The sequence below is a fragment of the Phragmites australis genome, chromosome 17, assembly GCF_958298935.1.
Source record: "Phragmites australis chromosome 17, lpPhrAust1.1, whole genome shotgun sequence".
NCBI classification, from domain to species: Eukaryota; Viridiplantae; Streptophyta; class Magnoliopsida; order Poales; family Poaceae; genus Phragmites; species Phragmites australis.
Genome location: NC_084937.1, coordinates 21,668,298 through 21,680,136, shown reverse-complemented (window position 1 = coordinate 21,680,136; position 11,839 = coordinate 21,668,298).

The following is an 11,839-nucleotide window of genomic DNA, read 5'->3' as shown; positions in this document are numbered from 1 at the left end:
CTATTTTGCAGGACGCAAGACTGACCTTAATGCCCATTACCCATGTTGGATAATTGTGACCGTTAAGCGCGAGTTCATCAAACTCTTGCCGATCATTGTATCCTACATGGATTTGACCATAGATTTGATTAATTTACTATTGGTAAATTAAAAATCATCATGATAATGTTGTAATAATGATGCAAAATTTTGTAAAGTCAAGTTGAGACTTGAATTACATAGTATAGACCTCAAATTATGTGGCTAACACGTTGAAGATAATCACAAAATGTGGTGTAGATCTCACAGTAATAGAAGGCATAATATGATATTTGTTAGTAGATACCAATATTCCTATTACCTTGTGTTATGCTAAGTAGAATATTTGGAAGAACATATTGAAGGTAATCATTAAGTCAAGGTGACAAAGTGTAGATCTCACAATAATAGTGGATAATATGCAAATATACAGTAGATGTCCTTGTTCCATTACCTTATTTTTTTGCAAATATTAAATGGAGGTAATCACTAAAAATTCTGCATTAAAGTTCAATTTTAATTAAGCACTTTGTGCTTTTATGAAGCAATTTTGGGCTTAAATCAAAATGTGAGTGAGGAGAGTATTCAATTGCAATGTAAAAGTAAATTACAAGAATTTAGAAGTATGGAAAGGTAAAGGCATTTTGCTGGGAATGCGGGGAAGCACACACGTTGAACATGTTGCAAATCTAGTACTTATTAGGTCTAGAAATGCTTGTTAATAAAAGTACATAAACTAGTACAATTATAAATAATTACAGGGGCTATAGTTGAAATAATACACATTGTACTATTTATATGAGCTATTTATTGGGACCCTAGGGGCCTAAATGGAAATAGCCAACCATTGCGGAGGCCAAACAACCTGGCCTAAGCCCAATTGGCCTTTTGGCCCATGGACCATTTGGGGTACCCCTTGCCTAGCCCCATATAACAGGAAGGAGGCGGCGGTTAGGGCTGCCTCGGCCTTGACGACATCGTTGGCTAGCTGGCTACTGTTGCCATGGGTTGTGCCTGCCACCGCCGATTGCCTTTAGGGAGGGGGCCGCTAGGCGGCCTTTGGAGCAATGTTGTCGTTAGCTTGATGCAGCTAGCGACACTGATTGGGAGGAGCCGCCACTGGAGGAGGCGCCGCCAAAGCGTGCTCACATGCGGGACTTGTGGCCGCATGTCAGGTGTGGCTGACCACTGCCATCAGGCTGGTGTGTTGCCAATCGTGGAGAGGAAGGAACCACCCTTGGCCTTTGGGCGCCGTCATCGGCCTATGACCATGCGGCTGGCTCGGGGATCTGGCGTTGTGAAGCCGCCAGATCTAGCCAAGAAGCATCGTCGACTAGGTTGGACGCCTACGTCGTTGTATTTTTGTGTGGTTTTCCGCTGAGGGGCGAGCACCGGCCGAGCAACACCACCATCTTGTGGCTGGAACGTTGCCGGCCTTCTATGACGTTGAAGGACGAGTGCCGCTTACACTCGGTCGCCCACCCTCAGGCTGGCCATCGATGGATCTAACCAGCCACCATCGCCACCGCTTTGGAGAGGGGGTGTTCGTGCCGTACGATGGCCAGCGAGCATGAGGGAGGACGCTACCGCCATGGGGCTGGTGTGCAGTGGCCCCGCGCGTCGCCGTTCAGGCTGGCCGCATGGGCATCTCGCTGGGAGATGATGCGTCACTGGCCACTATGCTGAATGTGGTCCTAGGAGGGGGGCCACCAGCTGCTGTCAGATATTGTGCCCTACATCACACGATCGGCTGCCGCCTTGAGGGCTGGCGGCCGCCGCAATCGGAAGGTGAACCGTTGAAGGCTCACACATAGATGCGTGGGGATTGGATTTATGAAGGAATCACCACCCATTGGAAAGCCGGCGAGGAAGGAGACGGAGGATGATGGTTACCAAATACATTGTTGTGGTAAGCACTTCCCTAATTGCATGATAGTTGTCTGCCAAATTGAAGGACTCCATGATTATGTTTACCGTGCAGTGTTCGTTCAATCGAGGGTTTTGTTGAAGATTGTCCTCGTTGTCATCGACGTTGATGGATGACATCTATGCCTGGATGGAGAGGGGGTTCATGGCGGAAGGCGCCAGAGATCCATCTTTCGCATGGTCAGATGGACCGATTGGTGAGGGTGGAGCCATCGTCATAGGTGGAGTCGCGGTTGGAGAGGGCGGCCGACATGTTACATGGAGTATCGCGCGAGGGAGATGAGCTGGCCAGAAGCGATCTTGCTGGCCAGAAGCGATCTTGCTAGCCAGTACACCCAAGAAAGCATGCCTGATAGGATGCCGCCATGAAGGCTTGCTGTTGGTCCCTTGTTTCTTCTCTGTTCGTCCTTGGTTGTGTGGCTATTCTCTGTGCAGAGGTCATTGCGCCTCTAGTGTTCTTCTCGAGCTCTCAGTGGAGAACGTGCTGATAACGTATTGAGAGTAAATGTAAAGATAGTAGAATGGAGATACTCAAGAGATAGAGAATGATTTGTTGCATTGATTCAATGAATTGTTATATATATATATATATATATATATATATATATATATATATATATATATATATATATACACACACACACATGATTAAAATGTGTCATTGAAAAGACATGTCTCTCTAATGGATACAATGAAAAGATCTGAAGTCTCTTTATCAAAGATATGTCCCTTCAAAGAACATATGCTTTCAGTGAAAACAACTATTTGCTAATTAATCACTCACTATAAATCTAATTTTGACATACGGGAACAGACGCCCGCTGTTGATGAGTCAACGACTATGTCACGTGCTTTGCATGCCTTAAAGGTCATGACAGGATCCAACTGTGTACAAGTTTTACTGGAGTCATAATGCTCATTCTGATATAAAATTATTCGGAATGACAAATTCTCAATCAATCGATGGATTCGGCCGTCCGATGCTGCTCTACTCTACTTAGGGGCTATTCGTTGTCCGCATGGAAGGAATCTGGTTCCGTGGATCTAGTGTGGTGGATATATGTAATTTTAACGAGATCGTATTTGTATATCTGTATTTATTATTCTAGTATGATTTAGCGGATTAAAAAATATGAATTATGCTAGTTCGAGAGTGAATCTTCTGCATACGTTTATGCAGGTGAGCTTACTTATTAGTGTTATAAAATTATCTTTATACCAGCAATGAATTATAATTTCAACTCTCGTATCTACTCATACGATTTTAGATTCAGTCAATCAAAAAAACTCAGCTCAACCTGTCCAGACAGATACTACCAATCAAACACTCTTTCAACAAATATGACTTCACTCAGTCAGAATATACGATATTACTCTATAAAATCTCATCTAAAAAACCAAACACACCTATAATTTTATGGAGATAAAAAAAAAAGAATTTAGAGGACGATTGTGACTACACACAAACACATAAGCAGAATCCAACAGCCTCTTCTTCTTTCCATAATTAAAGAGTCGTGCTATTTTTCAGACGCTGAAAACAACATTTGCTTCAGGTGATGGATTGTAGCTGTCTGATCGAGATATGGGCGCCCATGCATGGTCTTCTTGAACCTCCCAGCTGCTCTTTGCTTGCGTGCTCGCTCTCACCTACCGCCTGCCTCCACTATCTCCAGTGGCAGAGACACCGTCGGATTGCCCACTGTTCCTACCATCAGCTCCCCGCCCTGGCATCACCGGCCTACTAGCCGTCCTCCGTCACCTGTGACTGGTGGTACCCGTCGCCTCTTCACCCCGCTCTTCCACCCACCTCTTCTATTAGACTAGCCTCCCTCTCCCTGTCAGCTCTTCTAAGTCGGGTGATAAAGAAAACCTAGCCACCATTATTCACCAAGTAAGACAATGATCTCGTTTTCAGTGCCTATTTATTAGGAGGCTTTATATATAATTAAAAGCCTCATCTTGAATAATTGAACTGTTGACGGGTTTATGCTTCTATCCGCAATCACCGGGCCTGAATAGGGCAAAGAACCACCCTCCATTATTCGTTAGAACAGGAATGCTGCTACCACCAGTACAGCACTTAACGCAGCGCCTTTATTGGGGAAGAATGTACAGCTGCGGCGTGAGCGCTACGTGCACCGGCACCGCTTCCCGTTCTGCTCTCCGTGGCTTTCAGCACAATAATTCCGACGCCACTTGACCGGAGCCATGAATATTCCGACGGGACTTACTGCGTGATGGGCAGTTTTGGTAGCAGCGAGTTTTCTGTGATGCAGCAAGTAAACTAGGTCTAATGTATGAGCCTAGTCATTTAGGACGGAGCTAGTAAAAGTGATTGATACTTTGACAGCAAGACGCAGAATAGGTCACAGGAGAGGTCACTGACTCGCAGTGACAGATTCAAAGCCACGAAGTAGAGACTACTCTGTCTCTTTTTTCTTTTTTTTTTCTTTTCTATAGCCAAAAATTGAAGGAGGGACTCGGGATTCCCAGGGCGCTGGGAATCCGGAGATAGTCTTAAAGTTTTTTTTTTTAAGAAGCCCAGCATAATCAATTTCTCAGGCAAACTCTAAGGGGCCGAGCTGAGCGCGTGAGAGAGCCACAGGCTCCGGGCCGCGCCGGCCCATCAACCACCCAACACCAACGACGTGCACGGCTGCTGCCGCCCTATTCCCTGACACGAGCGACCGTTCTAGGATTTTTTTTATTTTTATATTTCAATAATAAAAAAATTATAAAACTAGATGTCCGTTTTAAAAATTAAAAAATAAGTTATTATCGCTCGTTAGAAGGGTGACAATAAGTGTTGCTGATAGATGACAACTTAAAAAAATAAAAATAGGGCGAACACAAGGTGTCGCTAATAGATGACAACAAGTGGCCCGAACAGCCCGTGGCAGGACTCGCGCTATGTAGCCTACCCCTGGCCCGCGCGCGCTCCAGGGTGCTTCCGCTGCTGCTTTACAGCGCGGCCCACGACGGCACAATGCTGCGGGAGTTTTTTTAGTTTTATATTTTAATATTAATATTTAAATAAACAGACTCTGATGAAAAGATTTATAAGAATAGACGTCTATATTCTCTTATGAGACAGTTAGTGACTCGCCGCTCATGAGATGATAGTAAACCCTTTTACCGCTTATATCTTCTCTGTACAAAACAGTGATCTTCTGTTACTTAAAAAAATTGTACAACTTTTTATACGTGTTTCATAATCCATGTGCAACCTATTTTAATTAGATTCAACTAAAAATCTTGTACAGATAAACTAAAATTATCAAAAAAATGGCTACTTTTATTACTTTTAATAATTGTTAGGGACTCAAATAAATTTCTAAAAATTTGGGAAAATTCACTAATATTCTTCTTATGTGATGGACTAATTTCTAAAATTATTTTTAGTCCTAGATTATATGGTAAAAAAATGAATTCCTTTGTAATGCTCTATTTATATGCATTTTTATCATTTCATGTGATATTCTTCTTTTTTATTCAATTTGAATTCAAACACATACACCCCTTGACTGCGCCATAAGTACTGTTTATAGTTCTATTTTTTCTCCCATCTTCTTTGTACAGAACAGAGAACTTCTGTTGCTCTAAAAAATTGGTAAAATTAACTAATATCCTTCTTATGTGATGCACTAATTTCTAAAATTATTTCTAATTTTGTGAATTTGGCTATTATTTCTCCACCAACCAGGTGTGTCACAGAGCAGTTGGCCACACGACTCAGCTTTAAGCAATTAATGACAACACACTGCTGCCAGCAGAGCATCTCTGTCGTGACTCACACTTTAGACATGAAGTGACCATACGACATAGCTTTAGGCATGAAATGACAACACTCTATCATGCATTAGACCTTAGAAAAGAAGTGTCCATACGACACAGCTTTAACTATGAAATAACAACTCAGGGGTTCATTTGCTAGAAAACGGTAGTAATAAGTACTAGCTGCCCCTTTCTTTCGAGAGCTACCTCAACACATGCATGTGCTTTTATAGACTCAAGCACCTAACTCCACACGGAGGTTGCTATTGGAGGTGGGTTTACTTCACTCATTTGTAAACAGCTTAGAGTGATATAAAGATAAGGTGGACTATTGGAGATGGATTTACTTCACTCGTTTATATAACTATTCATTTTTCACTAAGGACTACTATCCTAGATACATTATGGTATGAAATTCTTTGGACTCCAAGATCAAACCAAATAGTAGGATAAGGTCTCATAAATAAGTTCAACAAATTGGGATTCATTTAGCAAATCAATTATCTTCCATTTGAACTCATTTTCCTAATTCTTCTAGTTTCTTTAATGGGCCAAAAGCATCAGTGCCCTGCTTTTCCAATTTGAAGCCATCGATTTGCCCCTACTTTGCAATGGATGGTTCATGGTGCCAAGTTAGAGAGTTTGACCAAAAATTGGACTATTTTACCCTTGCATGGCTATAAATAGCCAATCGACGGTGGGAACATGGCTGCAAAACAGAATGAGAGAGAGAGAGAGAGAGAGAGAGAGAGAGAGAGAGAGAGAGAGAGAGAGAGAGAGAGAGAATGACAGAGAGGAGTGCTTCCAGCGGATCCAAGGGCTTTGCTTATTTGAGCTTGTCAAGATTTTGTTGCGATTGCAAGAGTAAGAGCAAAGCTGCAAGATTGATGGCTAGAACTCCGGTAAACTACAATAGGGTGTTCCTCAGATGCTATGCTAGGGTGAGTTTTGTTCCTATGTGCAACATCAGCTAGATTTTGAAGGTTCTTATTATTATTTTTCATGAGTTGCAAAAATGCAACTTTTTCATGTGGGGGGATGTGTTGGAAGACAACAGAAGCCACACTATCGAGGAAGTGATGAACCAGAATGCAGATGCTGGGTACAAAGTATAAGCTTTACATGACATGGGATTGCAACTAGCTGCTCTGAAGGAAGTGCCATGAAGATGAATGAAATGGAAAGGGGTCAGAACCACCTTAAGATAATGGTGTTTGTGCTTATACTTGGTATGGTCTGGATAATGGCAAGGATATAAGGCTTCCCAGATGTAACATGTAGTGTAATGTTAAATCTTGATGCAATGAGAAATAAATGGAACTAACTGGTACTTCAACATCTCAGATCAGAGAGAAGATGGGATGGGAAAATAGAGCTATGAACAGTACTTATGGAGAAGTCAAGGGGTGTATATGTTTGAATTCAAATTGAATAAAAAGAAGAATATCACATGAAATGATAAAAATGCATATAAATAGAATATTACAAAGGAACTCACTTTTTTATCATATAACCTAGGGTTGAAAATAATTTTCAAAGTTAGTCCATCACACTAGAAGAATATTAGTAAATTTTCCCTAATTTTTGAAAATTTATTTGAGGCCCTAACAATTATTAAAAGTTATAAAAATAGTCTTTTTAGAGAATTTTAGTTTAAATTCTACACAAGCTTTTTGGGTTAATTTAATTAAAATTAGTTGCACAGGTATTATGAAACTCGTACAAAAATTTCTAGGAATTTTAGAGCAACATAAGACTACTATTTTATACAGAGAATATGTGAGGAAAAAATAGAGCTGTGAACGTTATTTTTGGTATAGTACTATTCACACAGGGGTTTACGTCCCCTCATAAGTGGCAAGAGTCTAACCATCCTATCAGACGATGGATTATGGTGCCATGGTACCATGGATATTTACTGCTCTTTTAAAGAGCGGTAAGTGACTAACCACTATAAGAGAGTGGTATACGTATATTCTTATAAATCTTTTCACCAGAGATCTATTTATTTAAATATTAATATTAGAAAATATAAAAAAAACTCATGCTGCAGTGCTGGGCGGCTGGGGTTGGATGGCACAACGCTACCACCGCGCGTTTCCGCGTTTCCCCTCGATCCGTAGCACCGCGGCCACGGTGATCAGCATTGGCAGCCACAAGCACGCGTTTCAACTGTCGCATGCCTACATGGCCGTGACATGCATGCTCCATGGACTTGATGACCAATTGTCACTTTTGTGGGTTCGGGCATCCGGTGCCCTCCCTACTGTCCGGCGGCATCAAGCCGAAGACGAATCAAATCTTGGGTTCATGGCATGACACGCTCGGAACCTGCGACGCCTAGATACAAACAAACGAATGGACCTAGCCTTTCCCTCAAGGGTGCACGGCATGGTAGTGTGGGCTCCTCGGCGTCGGGGTGCTCATCAGGGTGGAGGCAACGGGCTCCTCAGCGTTGGGATGGTGGACCTTCATGACGGTGGTGGTGGACAAGGGTGCAGTGCAAGGCAGCACGGGCTCCTCGGTGTCAGGGAGGAGGCGGGTGGTGGTCCTCGACGACGGCAGTAGTGGATGACAGCGTAGGGCATGACAACACGGGCTCCTTGGCATCGGGAGGCGATTCGGCGGATGGCACATGCTTGGAAGGGGGAAAAATTTTTAAGTGTCAGAGGGCGCAGGCATCGAGCATTTGTATAGGGGAGGACTTTCACTATTAGCTCAAGATGAACATCGACAGTGAAAGGGGATATCACTGCTGGCTCAATAGGCCAACCGACAGTGAAACATATTTCATTGTCGGCCCAAAAAGTCCACCAACAATGAAATAACTTTCATTACCGGTCGAATATGTTCACCGACCATGAAATCCCTTTCACAGCAGGTCCATCGTGCAAAAAATTTGTTTGAGTTGCGTACATATGCCCACTGAGACTCAAACCTACGACCTGCTCCAAGTAAGACCGAACAATTAAACCGCTATGATACTCAAATGTTTTTGAATTAGTTTGTACTATCTATGTTTATTAACATTCTATTGACCTAGAATCCTAATGCAAAAAATTTATTCAATTTTCTAATTCAATAAAACAATTAAAATAAATATATTCATACCTAAGTTTCTATATTTGAGCTTTCTATATATCTTAATTTCATCAATAAATATTTTAAATCATTAAAAATCAAAAATAAATACGCTCATAACTATAGCTAATGTAAATCCTATAATATGCAAATAGCAATATGCTAGTGCTATTGCTAATTCATTAAAAATCAAAAATAGTAATACATAGCAATAATGCTCGTGCTATTGCTAATTTATTAAAAATCAAAAATCAATATGCTCAATAATAAATGCATCTTCCACCATAAATTACAAATTAAAGCTTCATAACATAAGTGAGGTATAATTGCATCTAAAATAAATTCATACATAGTAATTAATACAATTTAGGTACTTTGTCTTAACGATTCATCCTTCATTATGATCACGACATACATATGGGGGTTCGTCAGTGTCTTCCATGGGACCTAGATCGACATCCTCTCCAAAAGGAGATAGCGTGTTGAATTGATTGTAGTTTTTCTCATCAACGACATTCACCACTCCGATAATCCTTCTTTTTCCTTGCATGTGACGCTCCTCCTTGTTAGCCGGATTTGATGAGTTTTTGTTGATTTTATCCCTAGAAATTTTCTTTATTATTCAACTCTTACATGCATGATATATATAGCGATAACTTATCAAAATTAAACAGCACATTCACCCTCGTGATCAACCTCATGACACCTTGCGACGTTGTTCTCTAAAGAGCGATAAAGTGCATAGAAATGAGAATGAATGAAATATCATGAGATGTGATCCAAACGACATGCAATATGGTAGAGATGTAGTCCATGAGGTTATGAATGCAGTAGAGAAAGAATCACATGAATTGGAGTTCATTTGCCCACTTAATTAACCAAATTACATACTTGCTATTTTTAAATCTAAAATTTTATGAGGTAGTTCAAACAAACTCACATAAGGAGAATACTCAACATGAAAAGGTATTTTTACTGTGTAAGGTATACATAGATAAGACTAAAAAAATTAGTCTCACATTTCATGACTTTTATTAAATGCAGTAGAAATTGATGAAGTTTAAAAGGCTTAATAAAGATTAACAAAGAATTAGTGCTAAACAAGTATTTTATGCTTGAAATATATTTTTCATATGAAGAGTATGACAAAAATAAGATTAACAAAGTTGGATTGACCAATTTTGGATATTTCAAGAATTAATTATAGATTAACAAGTTACAACATATTTGATAAAATAGAGATATTTCAGTGGATATTTCATACATGCATGTATTTTTATCATGTATATCATGACAAAACAAAATTAACAAACTTGGTTTATATTTTTCTGAGTTCAAGATATTTTTCTACAAATTATAGATTATTTCAGCTGATTTATCAATACAACTAATATTTCTTTTGGTATTTTCTGTATTTTCGGACTTTGACGGGTTGCCGGTAGTGAAATGCGATGGAGCTTGGCTAGGGAGGGGTACAAAAAATGCTCAACATACTGTGACGAACTCGTTTGAGGGGTCGACGGCAGCATGTACGACGGCAAGCACGGCCAACAGCGACCATGGCAAGCGATGGAGCTAGGCCGATGGTGGTGGCGTGGTGCAGAGGGAGAGAGTGGAAGGGAAGGGAGTGGCCAGGTTCTCTGGACCACATTGAAGCTTATTGTGCGTTCATCTCGGACAAAGGCGACTCACGGCTCAAAGTTCGTCGGCGAGGTGGGCGAGCTTGCAGTGGCGGTCGGCGGAGCATTGGGCCAACAACAGGCTACGATCGAACTAGCGCACGCAAAAGATCGGGTATGGCACTGTGAAGCTCACCGAGCAATAGAATTAGACGAAGAGGGCTCAGGTGTGATGATGCGCTCGTGGTCGCCGGGGACGGTGCTATGCTCAAGCTTGAGGGAGGACCACTGTTTTATATTGTACACATCACTGCTGGCTTATCTCACCAGCCGGCAGTGATGTCTAACTATCACTGCCGATCGGTGGCTTAAGCCAGCAGTGATGAGGCGGTTGGGCATCACTGTCGGCTTAAGCCATCAACCGACAGTGATTCCCCTTATTACTGTCGGTTCATAAGCCACGATAGTTGGTTCTTCACACGCGACCTACGAAACCAGCAGTGATGTCCCATCAATGCTGGCCCGTAAGGAACCGGCAGTGATGGACTGGTATATAAGCCTGATTCTGTAGTAGTATTATAAATTAATGTATTATGGAATAAATAGTGATGTTATTTACTAATAAAAATATAAATAATATTTTTAATATAATATTAATATAAATTAGAAAAATCTCTGAATCCTATTTTTTAAGTTTGTCGAATCGAACACCCACACTTGAGTCGGACTCCGACATCCGCACTCGTGTCCCGATAATACTTAAAAAAAGGCAAAAGACAAGAGAAACTCAAGATTTTCAAGTTATATTGCTTCCTATTGATTCAAGGGATAAGAATATAAAGTGGACGGCTTGACGCAGTTGAAGATTACACGTCTCTCCGAGATGAACCATGAACTTTCATGCCCTCTCTGAGCCCAAGGACATAAACCTAGAGGTCTTCTCTCAAACTCTCAAAGGTAAGTTGCGGCAAACTCTAAAGCAGCAAAATATGTTATTTGCATCACCATCGATCGGGAGGGCCATGGCCCATGGGACTCCTGTTAGAATATATCGGTTTGCTCCATTATATTTGTGTAATTTTAAATAAATATCAATGCCTAACCATATAAAGGTAGAAGTGTATCTTTAGTCTCATCTTGTTAGTGGAGGTGAAGAGAGATCAACTTAAAAAAGATTATCTCATCTCTTCACTTAGTATGTGTGGATGAGAGAACTAGAAGAACATACGTGAACGCTCGCTCGTCTTGTCTCACCGGGGGCGAAGGGCGTGGACATGTTGCATCTGTGTGAATGGTCCGCTGAAATAAAATCTAGCTACTTAGGGCCCGTTTGGCAGAGCTCCAGATTCAGCTTCTGAGCTGAATCTGGAGGAGCTCTGCCAAACGGCAGAATTTGGCTTTAGCTCCCTGAGTGAATC